The following is a 20019-nucleotide window of genomic DNA, read 5'->3' on the forward strand; positions in this document are numbered from 1 at the left end:
AATACCAAAGTACTCGTGTGTGAAGATGATGCTGGGAGTTGGGAAGAAATGTTATTTTCTGCCTTTTTTTTTTTTTTTTCAGGTTGAAGCCTAGTTGAGTGTACATTGCATATATAATACTTCCTGATATCTGAATTGTTTTTTTTTCCTCAAATGTCAAATTCTTCTGTAGTAGTCACTGATATATGTAGGCCTACCATGGATATTTTTCAACAAAGTGGCAAAGTGAGTACCTAGCTATTATTACATTTAAAATGACATAAATTGGGAATACAAGTCTGGCAGTTCAGGCAGCTGGCAAAGTGGAGTAGACACTGGATTGCCAGCCTTGAACCTGCACCCCCAAAACAGATGAGAATTTTTTCTTTGACTTTAGCAGTGGCAGCAACAAGGACATTGCTGTTCTGGTTATTGGTGTGCACTGTGATGTATCACAGAGACATTGTCTGGGGAATGGGAACTGCCCCCATTGAACAGTGCCAGTAACAGGCTTGAGGTACACCAAACCCACATTTCTGCTTCCAGTTAAGCAACTGTGCAGCAGTTTTGAAGGGATTCATCTGGGGGCAGGGGCACCTCTTGAACAGGATAGTGCCCCAAGACAGCAGAACTTGTAAATGGGCTCGAACCACCCACTCAGGGATCAGTCAGCAGGAAGTTTTCAGGTGCCAGCCTCCATTCAGCCACTAATGGAAAGCTCCAGAGCCAGGGAAGGGTTGTCAGAGTGAAATGGGTTTGGGAGGAGAGACTGTGAGAGGCTGGGTTGGTGGTGGTGTGGAAAAATGGGAGGGAAGAGGAACTGCCCAGAATAAAGAATGGGATCAAGAAGCAGAGGATGTCAGATCTGGGTTTTTCATATGTTTGCACTGGGGGAAAGAAGAAAGCCACAAACCAATAGAAAGTGTAGAAAATACATTTTTGTTATATATTGTGTGGTTTAGAAATTACAAGCCAAAATTCAGTCTTCCGTCATCATTGCATTTCTTCAGCATTCATTGGATTGCTTCCAATACATTGGAAGAGAGAGCAGAGAATCACGCAATGTAGAACTCCACTATCAATTAAACAGTGCTACAGCTTAATGAAGTTTGTGGATATTTTACCAAAGATTCAGAGTTTCATTTCCTTTATACTAGAAAGGCAGACAGGACTAGGATTAAATACAGAGGGCTATATTACCTACGCTTAACCATACAAATGATATTCATGTGTCAGGCCTCTTCCTCTAATTGCAGTTTTGCTTGTCTTCAGAAATACAAGTGTCTTGATAAAAATGAAACTGATCCTTAAGAGATAGCATTTTCTCAAGAAGTAGGGAGTTCTTTTGCTTAGCTAGGATGAAAGTTAGACTGACTGTTTCCTGCCAGTCTGTCTTCCCAATCCTACATCGTTTCAGTGTTGTTTTTTTTTTATTATTATTATTATTATTATTTTTGCCTGGCTTCCATGATAGCCTTTAAAAAGCAAGTGACTTAAAGCAGGAAGCCTATATTACTTTCAAGTGACTCCTTAGACGACCACGTTTGATTTCCAGTTTTCTTTAGACTAGCTAACACTACAAATAGATGGGGAAACACAGGGAATGTTCAGAACAAAACAGAACATTTGTGCTCTAAGAAAAAGTGATGGTACGCATAAAAATCTGCAGCTGGAGAGAAAAGCTGATTTTTCTCCTCCATGTTATTTTATCACAAAGTACCAAAGAGAAACAGAATATTGGGGTGAAGCTGTATCTCAAAAAAAGTGACTACTGGGAACAGTTAATGACATTTTTGCTGTCACTTATTCCTGCACTCCATTCAAGCTGTTGTCTATTAAAAGGGCTATGATCTCTAAGAGCTTGCAGTCCCTATATCTGGGTTCAGCTTCCCAATGTGCACTGGTGTTAGCAGGGATCACACAGCTTAAGAGCCAAGGCAACATTTTAGAAATGAAGGAATGTTGTATTGCTGCGAGTGTCACTTGCCAGTTCTCAACAGTAAGTTGTTATGTTTTTAATTGTCAGCTGTGACACCACTGCTGCTGGAGGTTCATCACAGAACTGGAATTAGGACCACAAATTTAGTAATATTTGTTGATCTGCCAGACCGAGTAACAGAAAGAAAATGTGACATCTGAATACCAAAAGAATGGGAATTAGTGAAAAACCTAGGAATTATTACAGCACAATATAAAATTGTATAAAATTACTGCAAATGTAAAGTTTCTATAGAGAAATAACTCCTGTAATCTCAAATTTGCAATTCTTTATGTTAATGTAAATAATTTTCATTAACGTGGACAAGAAGCCAATAGGTTGCCTTTTGTGGTTTGTTTTTGTTTTCTATGTTTGAGGGCGGGGGGGGAGAATATTTCTCTTTCAGACAAGAAATGTATGTGTCTGACATGACATGTGGAAGAAAGACAGGAGAAAAAAATGCACTGAAATTATAGTAACATAGGTCTTAATAAGACTACTAATTACTGCCAGATCCCTTCTTCATGTGGGAAGCTCCAACAAATATTAGTATGCACCCAGGGTTTTCAGATATAGTGAAAACACTGATGCTGACCTGCTGCAGTAATTTACACACAGTATATGTTGTAATGGACTTTGATTATGTATGCATCTAATTCCCTTCCTGTGATGGACTGCAATCTGATCTACATTCATAGTCCTTTTGTATTGCAGTGTGTGGCTGCTGAAGGTTAATTGATAGCAATTGACTAAGAAGGTATTTCACTATTGGAAACAGGTGGCACAACTTTGAACAAAAATGGTACATAAGAATCTGAAAACAGTGAAGCAAAGATAAGGTTTATATTTGAAGATATGTGATTTAGAGTGTATGCTCAGATGCAATTTGTTATCATAAGAAGGGACAAGGCATCTTCAGAATTCTAGGTGGCTTTTTTGTTTTGTTTTGTTATTGTGTTGTGGTTTGTGTTTTTTTTTTTTTTTCAGACATTTTCAAGACGCAGGCTGTGTAAAGAGCAATGTAGCCTGAGAAAGAATTCCCACTAGAGGCCATGGAAATTCAGAAAAGTAGGGGGGACTACATGAAAAATTTGTGTTAAAAAATTGAAATGAAACCGAGGTATGCACAAATCACATTGATTAACTGTTCTGTTTCTTTTTACCCCTGCTACCCTGTCAGTATGCTGTCTATGCAAATTGTAGGATTATCAGAGTGTGTCTCCATGATGAGTAGGCTGAGTCTGCCTCTTGGATTGCTGTAGACCAAGCTGATGTTGATGTTTGAAACAACCGTTGCTAAAATACAATGAACACATTAATTGTATCTGATTGCCCTGAACATCAGTGTCTTAACCCTCTGCTTAATGTTTTAAGCTGCAAGGTTTATTTTAGAATCAGGTGTGCAATTAGTTCTGAGTGTGTAATTAATGTAGAAAGTGATTTGCGTGTGTTAGCCAAATTGCTTCAAACCCTTAGTACTTTTATTCATTGGATCCGTTTTTGGTGTTGGATAATTATTTGGATATACTTCTCTTTTTGATCTCATGCCCTCAAACTCTTTAGATTTTTGTTTTCATGCTACCATGTATTTTTGACTCCGCTTAATACGTACGATTTAGAGATGACTTTAAATTAGTAAGCAATTACTCAGAATATTAGAAAAAATTGGCACAAGCTTCAGTATTCCATATATGTTTGAGTGATAAATTCATATTTTGTGACTATAAGCAACTTTGATTTTTAAATCTAATTAATAGTAATTTGAATAATTTAATATTTTATTCCTAATTACTGCAAAGTCAGGAGAACATGTTTCTATTCAAGGTAAAAGATAGAAATTAAGGAAGGGACACCAATCAAACACTATTTTAACGTTTGTGAGTCTTTCATAACTGCTTCAGAGGACCTCACAGGACTGCTTCCTGAAAATATTCTCTGTAAAACATTTTAAAGCTTCATCTCTATGTGTAATATCCAAGGTCTAATTTTCATGGGAGAGTAATAAGCCACTTTTGAGCTGTGGTCCAAAAATGTACATTTGTTTTGGAAACAATATGGGCTTACATGTTGGAAAAGAAGTAGCTAAATCATTATAGATCAGTATCTATTCATAGGCAACGCAAACCAAATTGTCAGAGACTCCTCAGAGAGTGTTTTGGAGTGATGGTAGTTTAATATAAAATATACTTGCTGCCTCTCATTTAATCCCATCACTGGACAAGAATTTCCAAAGGCTGCAGTACCTTTGTTAACATCTCCATGGTCTTCCCCTGCCCAGATCAAAGATGCAGGAAAAGGTTCTTGTATTAAAGCTCCAACACAAAAGCAATCAAATCACAGATAGAGATACCTCAAATACATTACACACAGGCTAATTAAGCTGTGATCTGGAATTAACGTGCAGAGGACTGGAAAGCAACATGTGCTCTATAGTATCCACAAGTGCTATACAAGGGTATACTACTGTAGCACCATGTTAATCTTATTAATTCATGCCTTGTTTAACTAAGGGAAGGGCCTCCACTCTGGAACCAGATGCAGTTCCATCAAAATTCATGTGTGTATCTTGTGGTTTCTGGGAGTGTGAGTATCTTGTGGTTTTCGGGATGTTAAAACTTTCACAGTTCATATTTACATTTCTTTTAACAACACTGGCATCTGAGCAATTGAGGTTTAAGGTTTTATTAATGGCAAAATTAAAATATCCTGTGTCCTGGGGGACCAGGTTGTATGTAAGATCTAGAGTACTCAGAAGGAAAACACACAACAGACAACGTTACTGTAATGGTGTTACTGTTGTGCTGAGGGGTTTATGGTTAGGATCCAATCACGAGCAATGGTTAAGATCCACTGCAGTAGTGTTGACCCCACTGCATCCGTGCAGACCCTGCAAGCACAGAGCTTTGATCTGTTTGCATAAACACAGCTTCATCAATAAGAGCATATGATTTTTTTTCCCCACATATTGGGATGTCAGGATGGAGAGAGTCCATGGAAAGTCCAAGAAAAGGATGACTGGCACGGTCTACCCAGTACTGCACTGCTCCCTCCAGATGCCACAGAAACGCTCCTGAAATAGAGCTGTGCCAGGGTCATGGCTCTGACTGAAACTGATTCCTCTTCAGTAAGTGGGTGGCAGCTCTGACATTTAGATAATTTGGTTTTAGATAGTTTGGCTTTATCTTATTCGTTCTAGAATACCTGACAATGTTTTGTACTGTAAATATTGCTTACATCTTTTTTGTTCTCTAGATTTTGGGTTGCGAGAAGTATGTGCAATATTCAAAGAGTTTTCAAAATAGGAACTTGCAAATGAAATCTGAATGGCTCCTAAACACCATGGACCTCTGTACGTAACTGAATACATAATTACTCTAACTAATAATTACTAAGCAATATTATACTGAAACCTCACAGCATCATAAATTGACATGTAAACATTGGTAATGCTAACAGCTGCTTTATTAGAGTTATTGTGACCATCAATGCTCAATGTCTTATCCCTTTTTATGGATCATTTTTCCCTGGTCAATGCAGTTGAAAACCTCTGTCCTAGCATGCAGCAATGCAGTAAGTGTTTTGTATTAAAACAAAACAACAACAACAAACACTGAACTATTTAATTTTTTTCCACTTTTTTCCATGCTTCCAGATTTCTTCAGGAGAATACTTTAAGGGCATTTTATTAATCTATTGATTAATTCTAACGCTAGAAAAAACAAACATGCTTTACTGAAAATTCCAACTTTTCTTGAAATGTAAAACAGAAGTTTTTGAATGACAAGCCTGTTATCTCAGGTTTTCAACTGCTGCTTATTTGAAAAAGCCTGGCATTTGAGAGAAAGACCTTACCCAATGCCCTGAGATTGTGCTGTGTGTTCAGCCTTATTTTGTCTTCAATCTGCTCTGATCACATCCAGCTCTGTTGCTTTTACTGCTCAAATGCCTCTGCGTAAATATTAAAGTTTCAGATATCCTCGCTTTACTTCTGAGGTCTCTGAACAAGTCTGGCCATTTGATATTTTTTAGATGTTCTAATCTTTGGTAATGTAAAGATTAAAGATGATACCATGTCCATTTTTTGGACTGTGCTACAACTTTCTTAACTTGTAACAGAACCAGCATTAAAAAAGAAAGTTCCCTGCTCTTAATATTGCTTAGAAACTCCCCAGGAGATCCATGATTGGCACTGCTTTGGTCCTGTTTCTTCAAGTTCTCCATTAGGATTTCATTTTTAGAATGTACCTGTGTGATTTCTAACTTGTAGCTGCAGGGGAGGTTGCTGACAGTGAGCACAATGCTAAGGAAGGCTTTGGGCAAATTCATCAAGGAAATTAATTACAGACCTATCTAGGTTGAATTTTGAGACCTGGAAATGGCGTTCATCCACACCTTATTAATAACTCTGCATGAGCCCTAATTTGCTTTGCCTTTGTCCTCTGTTCTTCTGGGGTAAATAAAATAAATGAGCATTGAAAGGTGAAAGCTAGTCTTCCCAAGACTCTGCTGACTTGGTGACGTAAAATGGGGTGTGTAAGTTGTGAATCAGGACTGCTGTATCTACAGTGTGGACTCTGTTGTAATGCCAAACGAGATCTCGGTGCCCTCATATCCCACTTCAGTTTGTTTGACAGCCTGAAGAATTGGTGGGTTCTGTTTGTTTGTTTGTTTGTTCTTGCTTTTTAGCACTGTACTTCTTCTGGTGAGGTAAATAACAGGGAGGCCTATGATAAATTTCACACATCTCCACTGTGATTGCTGAGGCCTATGGTCAATTCTCCATCTTAAGGTGTTTATTGGCACTTATTCTTGGGTAAACCAAATTTCACTCTTAAGTACCATCATAACCTTTCCTCCAAAAAACAGCCTCACTTTTCACCCAGATTGTTTCTGGTCTATTGGAGCATCCAGCTCCTTGGAAGTCTGTTCAAAAACTTTCAGTATTTTTGTGTATTTTTTTAACTTATCTGTGCTTAAAGATGCTGTGTTCCATTCTACCATCCTGTTTCTGCCCTGAATATTTCAAGTCTTTTTGTAAAGAGAGAAAGCGCAGAGGGTGTTGGTTTAGACAATTAAAACTCATAGCTTCATAAGACCAGTGGATTCTGAGGTATCCTTTTTTCCAAGGTATTTTCAGGGGGCTTACAGGGTAACATTGAGATAATGACGGTTGAAAAAATGTAATTGGCAAGAATTGCAGATATGCCTGACTCCTCTCATGTTATTAGGAGATTCTTTCTTTTTATCTCAACTCTCTCTCTCTATTTTTTTTTTTTTTCCCCACCTATCTTCTCCCCTGAAATATCCTTATCCAATGAATGCCCAAACATGTAATTTTAGATTGTGGGCTTTTGGTATGTGAGCACGCACTGGTGGTAAGGTTTCTGTATAATGACTTGATAAACCTGTCAGGGTTTTACTAGCAATGCATAATAAATGTGGTTATTATTGAAAATACGCCTTTTCCAACAGTGGCTGTTGGATCTTTAGCAGGTTAGGAATCTTAATGCTTCTGTAATTCTCTTTCTCTCTTTTCTTCTCACCTTTTCTGTTCCTTATGATTGATTAAGGACTTCAACAGATTGTAGTATCATCTCTCTCAGCCTTTACATATGAAAAAGCTGCTGATTGTAGGTGAGTAGTTTCTTGTAAATATAGATTTTATTATTTTAAAATAATTTCTTAATTTTTTTAACCTGCTCATTTAGTGAGCTTCCTAGAATATAGTTCATTAAGTAAAAACGCCTGTTAATTAACCTAGGCTGTTGTTATACTACATCACCCACTCCAAAGCATCAGCCCAAACCTATATGCCTCCCTTCAGTCTTTTTTGTTTGTTTGTGTGAGGAAACTCAACGCTATAGAACGCTTCTGGAAGCTGTTTGTGCATTCCTCCAAATGTCTCTAATGATGCGGCAGAGGGATCATGTGGAAAGCCACAACTGTTTACCCCAAAGACCTGAGATAACACAAGAGCAGGCGTTTTCTGAAAGCCTCTGCTACAGTAATCTTCTAAAGAGGATTATGCATTTTAAACAGCCAATTAGGTGTGATTAGGAAGAGAACCTCAAACCATTCCGATGACGGGAGAGAAGGAATGCAGGCAAACTGACAGCTGTTAAATGAATGAACAAAGTACCATAAATGGTCAGGACATTGCAAGCAAAGGGAGAAGAATGGGCACATAAAGGGAGAGAAAGGAATGAGTAGTTTAAGGTCACAGTTTTGAATCTGTAGCAGATCCCTTCTCACCCGGGTCCCACACCAGAGCATTAAACTCTTCTGCCTTCTCTGAAATTGAAGGGAAAATGCTGCATTTTAAGTGAAATATGAGCAATCACAAAATACTAATTTAAAAAAATCTTTGAGTTTTCAACCATCTTTTTAATCTTTTCTTTCATTTACCATATGCAGTTTTAAGAAAGCTGTGAAACAGTATGCCAAGAAGCTCCCACTTCTTCTCCCCTTTATTCAGCAACTCCTATAAACACGGAGATACCCTCCCTTTTTATAGCTATTACTTACAATTTGAACATTCAAATGGGAACCTGTAAGTCCATTTATCAAGTACTGCCTAAAGTTTTCATGTAAGAGGCAAAGTTTCTGTTTTTTTCTGATTAATCTTTAAATAGAAAACAGCTGAAATTATATTTCTGCGTAGCTTTAGATGATCTTTTCAGTATTTAACAAATTCTATAAGGAACAGTGTCATTTTTGCAATGAAATCTTTTTCTTGTTTGAGAAACAGCACATAGTGTTTGTGTTTGATTTTGTTTGGTTCTTTCTTATTTTATGCAAGCTAATCTGAGATTAGGATAGGAACAGATTTCTGCCTATTGCTGTTTGCCTACTCTGCAAGCAGAAGACAATTTATATTTCAGTTTGTCTCTGAGACCTTGGCTGTTTCAACTACATGTGGTATCTCTGTCCTGTGGTGTCGCAACTAACCTTTATTTTCCATTACCCTTATGGACAGCAAAAGCAAAGCAAAACAAAAAACAACACATTTTTGATTTCAGGAATTTACACAGAAGTGCATGATCTTCTCCTGATAGTCCTGATACATAATCTCTTAGAATTAGGGTTTCCATTGGAAGCCTGTGTTCAGAATTGCCTTTTTGGCAACTTGCTTTGATTTGTATTTTATTTTTAGGTAGTGTGTGCATAGACATATTTGGTGAATTTACTACTCCTATTTACTAGTTGGATTTTTCTGTTCCTTACAGTGTGCCGTGCAAAGGCTATGTTTGAAAACTATGGTAACTGGAAGCAAACAAACACGCAAATAAAGCCATGCAAATTTGGTTTGTGATTTTTTTTTTCCAGATGATTTTTCAGCAAATCGTGCTGAATTTACAGAGTAAAAAATATATTTAGTAATTGCTCAGGAGCAAGCTCATGTGTAATAAATAATGCCCTTAATCATTGAAATTTAATTTCCAGACCGTCATACCGTCACCTTTCCATTGAGAAAACTGTAAATTAAATCTGGGTCTCTACTGAAGTCATGGTTGACAGAGGTGATCCTCTGAAATCCATTCAAGATACTTTCCTCTTTTTCTGAGTGAATATAAGCTTGATTGCTAATGCAGACTCCAATGGCAAACATCCTTTTCTAAATAAATCCCACGTTGGATTTCTGCACCTCTCCTCTCTGGCTACATTTCAACTTCCACAATTTTATTACTAAAGTGGCACATGTATTGTAAACTGCTAGGATGAAAGTCTATTAGCTGAGGTTCTTCTGCACAGACTGTTGCATCCCAGAGAGTGAGCTAACATCGAATGTGGTAAATACTCTGTATTGCTTGTTTATTCTTGAGTTCTCTAAACAGTGAAGATACAAGTAGGATCATGGTTTTGCATCCTTTCCCTTTTGCACCTCGATGGAGTGGTTTTTGAATTTGTAAGGGCTCTGGCTGGGCTACAGCTACCCAACCTTCTCAGTGTTATGTTAGTGTCCTTTCAGACACGGATGCAGGTCACTTTGGTCTGTTGATTGAATGCATTCTGATTAATAATTTTTGTCATTGTGCCGTAGATTTGGCCAGAAAGAAATTCCCCCTCTTTTTTTTTCTTTTTTTTTCTTTTTTTTTTTTTTTCTTTTTTTCTCCCAGCTTCTGGTCTCCATTAACCTTGATGTAAATCAGGAGAAACTTCACAGAAGTAAACACAGTCATTCTGCTTTAGGTACCACTTGGGATCCAAATCTCACCCAGTCTGTAACTGTGGGTCGGCTAAGACACAATAGCGTAAGCAAAAGATGTGCAACTGAATCACCTTTGTATGTCTGTTGAATAGTCATGAACTGATTATCACTTTGTAGAAATTATTGAATATCAAATACTGTAAGACTAATTTCCTATTAATGTGACTGATCTTGTCAAGTATGAGAATTTCTGTTCTTCATAAAACTGGGTTAGTAGAAATTTGAACTTTGCCATTTGTCAATAATTTAATTTCTTGAGATTTTTCTCTGGGATTTTCTCTGTTTTATGTAGAACAAAAGTAATACATATTGCATATCAACTTACAGCATTTGTTTTCCACAGTGCAGTAAGGAAAGCCTTTATGATCTCTCACCAAACAAATATACAAGGAAAATGACTTGAAAAGGTGCATGCCAAAAAAAAAAAAAAATTAAATCAACAAAAACCAACAAAGCCACATAGTTCACAGACTTCTGCACTATGCAGCAGCTATTATTTGAGTTATCCATAAATAACAATTATAATCTTGACTGAAATATAACTGACTTCTGTTTCATTCCTGGCCAATAGATGAGCTCAAGATGTACACAAGTGTGGTGAACCCAAGGGATTTAGAGAGCATCATAAAAGCATTTTATTGTGCACTCCAATGTTGTCATCTGCAGCTAGCTAACAAATAAGAGAGGTTTTTAATATAATCCACCATGTCCCTGCCAGTGCTCCTTGCCTGTTACGTCATCTTGCTTTGGGCCAAACGTTTGTTTTCCCCAGATGGCCATTGCAAAGCTGCTGACAGCTCTTCTGACTGAGAAGCTGTGGCGCAGCAATCTTCCAATTCATTTAGCACTACTGACAAAGGAAAAGCTGTTGATATCCTGATGTGAAAGCACTCTATCAGGCATTACATAGTGTCTGTGTTCTCAGCGTGTTTGGGGCGTGATAAGTTATAGCACATGCTTTTTGACATTTTCCTGCCTTTCGCTGCAGTGTAGGATTCCTTGGAGTTGAAATTGAGGTGGCAGAAAAGATGCAAAACGCCAAGTGTGACATCATCAGCAACTGGTGGCGGTTGTGGAATCATAAATAATATTTTGTAGACTTGGATGAAAAATAAATCCCCTGAAAGATGTGCACCGTGGTTCCGCTTGCCTAAACTTTTGCCCTCTTACACGCCTGAATTGTGTGGACTTTTGAAACTGATACCTGCCAGACCTATTAGCATCTAGGGAAGCTGTTCCTATTCTGAGAGCATAAAAAGTGCTGGCAATGGTCAATAACTGCTTTCCATCCTGTTCTATTTTATCCATTGAGTACGGATGGGTTAGGAAAACATCTAAGTACTCCAATTTTTGTCACAGCCTCACTCCCAAATTAGTGGGATGGGAAATTAGTGGGATGGGAAGAGGAAAATGCCTACGTGCTGCCCTGTGCAAGAGGGGCCTGGCTGACTGCAGGACACAGTGTGAGTTGCTCCACCTTGTCCTGCATGGCATGGTTACCCTCTCGCAAGGGTGCACCGCAGGCCTCACCTTCCTACTGGGGGCAGCTGAAGCAGTCTGCTCCATTTTATGAAAATCAGATGCAGCTGTCAGGCTCCTGGCAGCTTGTTAATGTAGCCTTTGCTGAGAGGGAGTTTGGATGCATCTAGTTTAGTGGTTTGCTGCCAATATTTATTTTATAACATAATTGTGTTTTTTCTTTAAAACAATCCACACGTTACATAATTTTCTCTAGGGTCCCACAATCAAGTCTTTAGAAAGGTGAAATAAGTGCAGATTTTTTCTTTCTCTAATTTGATCAGGTCCTTTAACGTACTGATGGTGATTATAATTAATTTAAGACAATTCCATTTGTCCTCTTTACTGGCTGATTGAGCAGAAAATATCCAGGGCCGTTCAGGTGCTCCACAAAGGGTCAAGGAGTCACTCTGGCACAAACAGTGAGTGGTCCTCCCTCTGGTAATCTGCCCACCGCAGTCATTAGGTAGTTTGAATTGTGGCCGTCAGCACCCGTAGCGGCTCTGAGTAAGCACAATTATTTCAACTGTTATTTCAAGTGGGATGAATCTCGCTGCCTGAGTTCAAATTGGGTTTAAAACATGAAACAAAAAAAAAAAAAAAAGTAAAAATCAAGTAACCCTTCCATTTCCTGATTCTCCAACTTCCCAAATACTCCTAGTTAAATACTCCAAATACTCCAGCTAAAGCTTCCATGGCTGAAAGTAAAAGATCCTTAAAGAAGACTTTATTTCAATTCAGAAAGCATTGTGGTGGAGCTGGCATATTTTCTAGTTGTCAGGTAAAAGGGCTTGTAAACCTGTAGCATAGGCAGCAGGTCCAATTGTTCAATTGTTTCCTCATAAATTGTGTATTTCCCTTCACTCTTCAAAGAGTTTTTTCAATATTTGCATTTCAGCTGTCTTTTTTTTTTTTTTTTTTTTTTTGAGGAGAATGGATAGGATGATGGTGGGATTAAAAAAAATGCAATTTAATAAACAAGAGATGCTAAATGCTTAGACAACTATAGGCAATAGTAAGGCCATTACAGTAGCATCCAAAAGAAGATTTACGAAAAGTCATTGCCAATGCTGAAGTAGGAAATGTAACTCTGGAGCTCACTCTAGCTCCATACCTACTAAATATCTATTTCTTCTTCTCCTCATTTAATCTTGTACTTTGGATTTTGGGGTTGTCTAGTGTATGGTATTCATCACTCAAATTCACTTTAAAACTCAGGGCAGTTGTACTTAAAAGTATTTGTTTGTCAATATGTTCACATTTTTCTCTCTAACTGTCTCTTGTAGAGATCAGTAGGAGAATGATGGGATGCATTTGTCATCCCGATTATATAAAATTGGAACTTCAACAGAGTAACCCAAAGGAAGCCCACAGAATAGCTGTAGACAGGCAAAATGTGAAAAATTGTTTGAGTTCTGAAATTAAATGGTCCAACTGAAAAACAAACATGTCAATTTTCTTTTTTTTTTCTTCACTTATTCCTTTCTGCTTCCAAACTTGATTTACAGAAATGTATGAGCAAACCACTTTCACAAACAAAACTGTTTCATGTAGGATGCATTGTATTTTTAGACTATGTTTCTAAAGAAATGAGTTTTTTCCTGAAATGCTTAAGCAAACCAGCAATTGGTACACACAGCATTTACAATAAGTGATGAGCTCTTTCTTCAAAACCATGAACAGACCCAGTAGAGACGCTGCTGGAAAAGATCTCAGCAGAAGTTTTTCATGAAACTGCAGAAATATTTTTATTTTTTTTTAACTTATTCTAATGGAACTCCCAATTTAGAACAGTGACCCATGCACCCACTTGGTCCTTAATTCCTCTCACATGATGTACATTGCAATGTCTTAATGTTGCATCTTAACCAAAAAAGTGTGAGCTTGAGATGTGTTACCTTCCAAAATTCATACTAATATAAGACTGAGAATATTTCTATTCATAGTATACCTTATTAAAACTGGAATTGTTTTGGATGTGTAATCCTCTGGGAGCTAAAGTTTAGATTGTTTGTAACGTAAACCCTTTTATTTCACCTGGTAGCTTATATAAAAGGATCGCAGAGAACAGCTGAAATGTTATGCTAAGCATTTGGTTTCCAAGTTTGACACAGACTACCTGAAATTCCCAACGTTACACGAACATCATCTTTTACTCGTAAGTTTTGAATTTTGAAAAGTCTGTTGTTCCTGGGTGGTCACTACAGAGATAGCTTCAAGCATACAAAATATAAAAAGTATGCATGAAATATGCCAGTATATTAAATTAACATCCTGCAAAAGCTCCCTTTTTAAAATCCAGATGCTTATATTGCTTTTGACAGACTCTAGGCGGTAAAGTTCTAACTTTAAAGAAGGGGCTTTCTGTTTCTGTTTTCAAGTTAAAAATAATGAAAGGAAAACATACTGAAATTCCCACATTATTAAATAAAACATTTAAGTGGCATGGGGCCAATCATTGTCACGCCATGAACAAATGCCTCACGGTAATATGTTCCATAACTGTTTGCTAAAAACTACCAATTTTAACACATTTGCACATGATTAGACACAATAAAAAGTTACTTATTGAAGCCAGTGTCACAGTAGTGCTACTCAGGCCCTGGGGAGGGAAACCTCCCTGCAAACCTGAATAAGAGAGGTGGTGTGAAATAGGTTCCATGCTGTGCAAACAGAGCATGAAGAGTCCCCAAGTGATCGGCTTTGTTCCTGTGGTCAGGAGTTCACAGCGCTGCCACTGTCTGCGTCACCAGTGCACCGGACCAGAAGGATGTGTGATGGGGAGGACTGGGCTACGCGACTGACAGGCTCGAGCAACAGCTATCCAAGAGCTGCTTTCAAAACATCCTTTTGAAAGACCCCTCTTTATCAAGGACTATCCCACTAAAGTGATGCATTTCAAAGTGGTTTGAGTTTCATGTTTTTCTTCTAAGATTTCTGTGTGCATTCTTGGTTTTTGTAATAACCATAGAATCATAGAACGCTTTGGGTTGGAAGGGAATTTGATTATCAGGTAGCCCCAAGCCCCTGCCATGTGCAGGGACACCTCCCACTAGATCAGGTTGCCCAAAGCCCCATCCAACCTGGTCTTGAACACCTCCAGGGATGGGGCATCCACAGCTTCTCTGGGCAACCTGTTCCAGTGCCTCACCACTCTCTGAGTCAAGAATTTCTTCCTTTGATAATCAAGGAAGGAGCTTTATAGGCTTATGTCTTTAGCAGCTCACACATTAGCATTTATTTTTCTCACTGAACCTGACCAACCACGAAGTGACCAACAAGAAACAGCTGTCTCTATTCTAATGGCAGAAGTTCAGCTATGCCACTTATGCTTTGCTGACCGAAGTAGTGGAATAGTGTTTTCATTATTTCAGACTAATTTATTCAAAGTGTAATTCTGCATAAATACCCATTTAGATGTCAGATATTTTTGTTGAAACAAACACCAAAATTTACACTAGGCAATTCCCTTGTATGCAACCCACAGACCATTTGTGTTTTGTTTTTTTTTTTCTTTTTCAGGGCCTTTGGATTAAGAACCCATTGATGTGTTTCAGTTTTCCAGAAAGCATGGCACCTCACTTCGTCCGTGTTCATGTGAGGAGAGTTATCAAAGCAGGCCTGAATTAGTTAAAAGTAGGTGTAACCTCCACAAACATATGGGAGCCAGTAAGGAAAAAAAAAAAAAAAAAAAGATAAGTCTTCAGGGGAATATTTTGAGTATAAGTTAATGGCAACATTAGCAGAGATAATTTTTGCTTTGCAGCATTATCACATTTGGATTCACCAGGGAGTTTCTTCCTGCTTGGGATTTTACACATCTATCAGCTATTGTGAATCTGAGAAGCCAATGGGAACATTATATGACTGTAAGAGGCACCCTTGAGGGTTTTGGACCCATAAAGTAATTCATGCATTATAATCAGGGATAAACATTTCCTTCAAAAGAGAACCCCATGAATCCTCCCGTACCTCAGGGACTGAACCAAATTCATAAGATATCCCGGGTTATGATATATTTCATGGTGACCTTCTTACCTCCAGAAGGTGATTGGACTCTCCATCCCAGTTGCCTGCCACTTGCACTGCCTTTAATTTTTTCCCCCATCCCTATCTTATGGGTTACTAAGAGCAGTCAAAACACTGCAGAGGGAGCTGCTGGGGAGCAGAGGTGGGTGTGACATGCACAACCATGGCACGAACAAGCAGAAGGCGAGTTGCAGGGCATGCCACTTGTGCCAGCCAGCAAAATGAGTCAGCTGCTGTTTGCATGCTCCCCTCTCTCCACTGAATGTGCTGGTGGGATTCAGGAGTGGCAGTTTCTCCAGCACTCCTGTCTTTCATAGAATAAGGTGCTCCCATTAATAAATTTCTCCTGCCAACTCCCAGGAATAGATAGCAGAAGTGCTCTTACTGATATCTGTTAGCCTAGAGGGAAGTATGTGTTCAGCAGAGATGTTCTAGCCTGAGCACATACAACAAAAAATCCCCACCACCAACAAAATGTAAACAGAGCATTAACATTAAGAAAGATTAAATAAAACAGCCCTTCAGAGTGCTTCACAGTTTTCTATGCTGTGAAAAATACCTCCAGTCAAAAAGGAAATTAGCAGGCAATCTGAGCTCCATCTCCTAAACAATGTAGTAAGGGCAAGGCAGGTCTGGAGTCTTTACAGGACTTTTTGCATCTCCCATTTTACACCATCACTTTATTTGTGTGTAAGAAACAGAGTGTTTGGATTCATCTGTTCTTAGGTGACAGAGGGGCTGAGGAGTCAATGTTTGATGTGAGGCATATGAAGAGCAGGTGTTTGCTTTCATTTCACAGGAGCTAGCCTCGTACGACAAAACTTCACAGAAAACACTTGACTGCTGGTGCCTCTTGGGTGAAGGCAGCATAACCCATGCCAGGACTTCACCCTGGGTTTTCAAGGGTCGCTTTGTTTAAACCTAGCCAGGGAAAGGTTGGCCCAGGGGGCTTGAAGCTGAAGAGGAAAGGGATGGATGCTTTCCAAAACAGAGTGTGTGCAAACTCTTTCTCAGCATTAACTTTCCCCCTCCCGCTGTTTCTGTTTCAGTTGGCAGCAGGAAGAAGTGGAAGGAGGCGTAACAAACCCCACTCCTTCCCCCTCGTTCTCCAGCAGTGCACTTACTTCATAGAGACTCACTTCTCTATGAAAATCTGCTTCCCCCCTCGCCCACTATGACTCTCAAAAGGTCATACAGAGTGGGATAGCAGTGTTATCTTTATCCTATAGAAAGGGAATCTGAGGCAGTGGAACAAAAAAGACCCACGATCATCCTAAAAGCCTGCCAGCTTCCCTATTGTAACGGAGCCTCTTTTGGGGGGTAGTCCAAGCATGGCAGTGCGTGCTAAGGTGTGAATTTAGAGCTATATTTTCTGCAGGCTGTTATGAGACACGTACCTGGTTAAGTACCTACTTTACCGTGATTTCCCAAAGGATAGTATGGGACATTAAAAACCAGAAAGCTCTCCTACCGCAGAACGTAACTGTATATGACTTTAGTGGCTGAGGGGCGCTTTGAAGGAGTGAGTGTCGCCAAAAGGAATTAGCCAACAAAAGCGATCCCGTGTGTTTTCTGGTGGTGTCAGAAAGTGGAGAAAACTGTGTGTGAATATTTTATCCACAGCCCCACTCATCTACTTATCACTTCGGACAACTGAGTGGGCAACATATTGAAGGTGAAAGATGACATTATTAGATTGGAGCAGCTTACAAGGAACTGCTGTGTTTGTGTGAAACTTCTTTCAGCCCTCTGTTCCTTGAGGGGAAATTTCATTCCTGTTGAGGGGAACTCCTCCACAGGGCTCAGCAGTTGGCAGTCCTTTAAACCTCCAGCTGGGCCCTTACAGGTCTTTGGGAAACACTCTCCAGCATCTGGACTCTCTAAAGTTGTCCTGCTGGAAAGTGTTGTCAGGGGTGTCTGCACTCCTTGCTTGTGGACTCCCATGGAGGTACGGGGCCAGCTCAGCCTAGCTGTAAGGGAAAACAAAGTTTTTTATTCATCCAGACTAAAAATCAGGTTTGAAACAAAACTCCAGAAGCAAAACCAGAAATGAGTTATAGTCCTGGTAAGTTAACTAAATAGATACCGTTCTTGTGCTTAAGCATCTGTGGTGTGTATATATATATATGCACACACCTAGCTATAGGCTGAATATTAGTAGTGAGAAACAGTAAATGCAGTGACAGTCACGCATCTTAAAGAGAAAGGGACACAGGTACCCTCCTGTTGTTGGCAGCCCTCTCAGAGCCCTCCTCACATTCATTTCATGATGGTATATCAGCACTGGTTCCTAATTATCTTCAGGGACCTTATCTTCAGGGAGCTACTGCTACTGCCTGTGAAAGCCAAATGTGGAGGTGTCACGCGAGATGAGATGTTGGGGTTATAGCATTAAGGCCATTATGTGACAGGAATTACTGCAACATTGAAATGTTTGTTATATTAAGGACAGAACAGTCCTTAGGAAACCGTCTAAGGGATGACTAAGAGTGAGGCATGACCCAGTCATAACGTCCTAGATGCTTAGTAACACTTTAGTGCTGGCTGAAACTTAGAGCTGAGACCTAAAAGGATACAACCTACAAGCATTGTTGACAGTGAGAAAAAAAATACAGATTCTAGTGTTGTTAATGGCTTCCTAGTTAAAAAAATTGACATTGCTAATGATTCATGAAATTCCAATTTCAGCCAACATGATCTTCTGTGTTAGCATCAAAATTGGGACTAAATGATGTGAAGTGCCTCTTAGCCATTAATACTGTTCAAGGAAATTGGAGGGGAGCAAAAATACAAGATGGGGTTATAACGGAGTAACATTAACACAAGCCTTAAGCTACGTTGTTCTTAAATAAAGCAGACACAGAATAGACTTTAAACCATTTTCCAGTCTTGGCACTCTTGCCTCATTTTGGTGTTTACTAGCATAGGCGATGCGTCCTCCCAGTACAAATCAGCAAGATCATCTATGTTCATTACCACATCCAAGAGCCAGGTTATTTGTAGTCTTGCATGGATTAGAAAAGGAGAAGCATCCTTCCCCTTTCATCCTGGGATCATCTGCAATGACTAGGTACTTTCAGTCAGTGTGATACTTTATGGGAAGGAACCTAACAAAGTACTAGAGGCTTCCAAAAGATGAGAAGAGAGGCCTTCTTTTTCATTCCTTGGGCTTGCAGACTTTTTTTGGGTATAGCAGAAAGCACTCCTGGGGTAAGGTGTCCCCTTGTGCAGAAGTAACTTAATGCAAAATAGGGAATTACAGCAGACCCAGCAGGGATTGCAGCATCTGCTCTACTCTGACACTCTCATTTAGGCTACCCTTAAGTCTTCAGGTGCTCTTATATGTTTGACATTTTATTTCACAGACAGAATTTCCTCAGTTAAGATTTTTTTTTTTTAATTTTCCTTTTTTATTTTTTTCTTTTAATTTTTAAGGAAAGCTAGAGAAATTGCGTTTTGACCACTACTGAATTTGAAGAGACCCTGAACCAGATAAGAATGCCCAAACCAGATAAGAATGAGTGAGTGCTGATCATTTTCTCATAACCTTCTTCATAAAACTCTTTGGTCAAAACAGCTGAGGACTAAAATTATTTATATTCTTATTCAGTAAGATGTCAACTTGCCATGGAGAACAGACGAATCGTGAACTAAGGAGAATCTCACAGCAGTGATTGTTGTTTAACTAAGACGTCGTGTGACGTGAAAGGCAGTACTTAGGATTTGTGTGACTGTCATTTAGTTACTACCTGAAAAATATAGAGAAACGTAATTTCAAATCAATAGGAACAATTGGAGTCAGAGGAAGGTTTCCTTTTAAAGAGCAACATTTGATATAGGTACTCAATATATATATTTTTATGAGATAAGTAGGCCTGGTGAAATGGCTGTGAGGCCTTGTCTGGGGCCTTGAATAATCTTCCCAGCTTGGAAAAAACATTTGTGTTGCAGTGAGAGAGTGGCTGCCCTGAGACTTGTTCCCCTGCAGCCTAAGAAGCACAGATGCCTTTTAACACCCCAGGCTTTGGCTCGGGAGTATTTCTGATGCAGTAGGCTTGATGCACCTCTCTGCATTTAAGCTCTTTGGAACTTGAAGTGAAAATGTCAGTAGTATTTTGTAACCTCAGTGTAGATTTATTGAAGTCTGCATCATATCTTCTGCTGTCTGAAAAAATTTCAAATGGCAAAATGTGCGTTTAAAGACTATGCATTAATTTCTCAGTGAACTGTTATTTCTATAATGTACTACAATTTTTACTCCTTAACTCATTTTCTTGATCGCAGAGTAGGTCTTGTTGCTCAATAT

General features: G+C 39.0%; 1 protein-coding gene across 1 annotated transcript in view; it reads left to right on the forward strand.

Annotated features, from left to right (window-relative positions):
* The first annotated feature begins 2360 nt into the window (after positions 1-2360).
* The window catches only part of FAM241A (family with sequence similarity 241 member A), a 321403-nt gene continuing 303744 nt past the window's right edge, over positions 2361-20019 (forward strand). Inside the window, exons 1-6 of the transcript XR_010831298.1 lie at positions 2361-3077; positions 4935-5081; positions 5210-5306; positions 13729-13842; positions 15207-15320; positions 19149-19234. The gene's annotated coding sequence lies outside the window, so the exon portion shown is untranslated. The remainder of the gene's footprint in view (positions 3078-4934; positions 5082-5209; positions 5307-13728; positions 13843-15206; positions 15321-19148; positions 19235-20019) is intronic.

Source organism: Anser cygnoides, chromosome 4 (assembly GCF_040182565.1).
Source record: "Anser cygnoides isolate HZ-2024a breed goose chromosome 4, Taihu_goose_T2T_genome, whole genome shotgun sequence".
NCBI lineage: Eukaryota > Metazoa > Chordata > Aves > Anseriformes > Anatidae > Anser > Anser cygnoides.